The sequence below is a fragment of the Engraulis encrasicolus genome, chromosome 8 (assembly GCF_034702125.1).
Source record: "Engraulis encrasicolus isolate BLACKSEA-1 chromosome 8, IST_EnEncr_1.0, whole genome shotgun sequence".
In the NCBI taxonomy this organism is placed as follows: Eukaryota; Metazoa; Chordata; class Actinopteri; order Clupeiformes; family Engraulidae; genus Engraulis; species Engraulis encrasicolus.
Window position 1 is genome coordinate 56,702,650 of NC_085864.1, and position 2,616 is coordinate 56,705,265.

Genomic DNA, 2,616 nt, shown 5'->3' on the forward strand with positions numbered 1-2,616 from the left:
TAGGCCTACAGGTCCTTAAATGTGTACAGAGTAGGTATGGGTCCTTGAGCTACCAATTTGGCAATTTGACAAAAAAAAAAAAAAAAAAGTCTAGCTGGCCTTTTCAACAAATTTAAATTATGCATTTTCACTTATTGTTTCAGATGTAAGGTCTACAGACAATGTCCAAATGTCTAATAGTTTAGCCTATTTACTTATTTAGTTATTAGAGCTGTGGTGGCTAAGCACTGATGGCATTTTATCTTATAGCCTACTTTATATTTACAGTATTTAGAGAAACATAGGCCTACTAATTTGTTGCACATTAAAGACCTTATCAGTAGGTGAATAGGCCTAGTTGCCGATCCAAGCCATACTATTTGTTCAAAGTTTTTAGTCTTTTATAAAGGTTTTTAGCTGATAGTGACTCTCCAGATTTGGTTAAAATGCAGGAAATTGCATCTAAGAAATACATTTTTTTCTGGGGGAGGACCCCCAGACCCCGCGCTAAAAATTACACAACAAATATTTATTTTCTATATTTACTGCCTACCCTACCATACCCCTCACTGCACGTCACTGTGTAGTGTGATGTAGTGTGATGTAGTGTGATGTAGTGTGATGTAGTGTGATGTAGTTGGGTAGTGTGATGTAGTTGGGTAGTGTGATGTAGTGTGATGTAGTGTGATGTAGTTGGGTAGTGTGATGTAGTTGGGTAGTGTGATGTAGTGTGATGTAGTGTGATGTAGTTGGGTAGTGTGATGTAGTGTGATGTAGTTGGGTAGTGTGATGTAGTGTGATGTAGTTGGGTAGTTTGATGTAGTGTGATGTAGTTGGGTAGTGTGATGTAGTGTGATGTAGTGTAATGTAGTGTGATGTAGTGTGATGTAGTGTGATGTAGTTGGATAGTGTGATGTAGTGTGATGTAGTGTAGTGTAGTGTGATGTAGTTGAATAGTGTGATGTAGTGTGATGTAGTGCGATGTAGTTGGGTAGTGTGATGTAGTGTGATGTAGTTGGGTAGTGTGTTGTAGTTGGGTAGTGTGACGTAGTGTGATGTAGTGTGATGTAGTTGGGTAGTGTGATGTAGTGTGATGTAGTTGGGTAGTGTGATGTAGTTGGGTAGTGTGATGTAGTGTGATGTAGTTGGGTAGTGTGATGTAGTTGGGTAGTGTGATGTAGTGTGATGTAGTTGGGTAGTGTGATGTAGTTGGGTAGTGTGATGTAGTGTGATGTAGTGTGATGTAGTGTGATGTAGTGTGATGTAGTGTGATGTAGTGTGATGTAGTGTGATGTAGTTGGGTAGTGTGATGTAGTGTGATGTAGTGTGATGTAGTGTGATGTAGTTGGGTAGTGTGATGTAGTGTGATGTAGTTGGGTAGTGTGATTTAGTTGGGTAGTGTGATGTAGTGTGATATAGTTGGGTAGTGTCATGTAGTGTGATGTAGTTGGGTAGTGTGATGTAGTGTGATGTAGTTGGGTAGTGTGATGTAGTTTGGTAGTGTGATGTAGTGTAGTGTAGTGTGATATAGTGTGATGTAGTGTTATGTAGTGTGATGTAGTTGGGTAGTGTGATATAGTGTGATGTAGTGTAGTGTAGTTTGATGTAGTTGGGTAGTTTGATGTAGTGTGATGTAGTTGGGTAGTTAGATGTAGTTGGGTAGTGTGATGTAGTGTGATATAGTTGGGCAGTGTGATGTAGTGTGATGTAGTTGGGTAGTGTGATGTAGTTTGATGTAGTTGGGTAGTGTGATGTAGTTTGATAGTGTGATGTAGTGTGATGTAGTGTGATGTAGTGTGATGTAGTGTGATGTAGTTGGATAGTGTGATGTAGTGTGATGTAGTTGGGTAGTGTGATGTAGTTGGGTAGTGTGATGTAGTGTGATGTAGTTGGGTAGTGTGATGTAGTGTGATGTAGTGTGATGTAGTGTGATGTAGTTGGGTAGTGTGATGTAGTTGGGTAGTGTGATGTAGTGTGATGTAGTGTGATGTAGTTGGGTAGTGTGATGTAGTTGGGTAGTGTGATGTAGTGTGATGTAGTTGGGTAGTGTGATGTAGTTGGGTAGTGTGATGTAGTGTGATGTAGTTGGGTAGTGTGATGTAGTGTGATGTAGTTGGGTAGTGTGATGTAGTGTGATGTAGTGTGATGTAGTGTGATGTAGTTGGGTAGTGTGATGTAGTGTGATGTAGTTGGGTAGTGTGATGTAGTGTGATGTAGTGTGATGTAGTTGGGTAGTGTGATGTAGTGTGATGTAGTTGGGTAGTGTGATGTAGTGTGATGTAGTTGGGTAGTGTGATGTAGTTGGGTAGTGTGATGTAGTGTGATGTAGTGTGATGTAGTGTGATGTAGTGTGATGTAGTTGGGTAGTGTGATGTAGTGTGATGTAGTTGGGTAGTGTGATGTAGTGTGATGTAGTGTGATGTAGTTGGATGCAGTGTGATATAGTTGTGTATCAGGGCTTAACACTAACGGGCGCCAGGGCGCCAAATGCGGGTGAAAATCACATTTGGCGTGTAACAAGTTGATCCTCACCAGCCATTTGGCTGGTAGCATATTTTTGGGGAGTGGTTGAAAAAAAAACGGTGATAGATTTTTCTGAATGTGTTCGCTATCAAAGAGGAATCCAGTCTTGCGAAG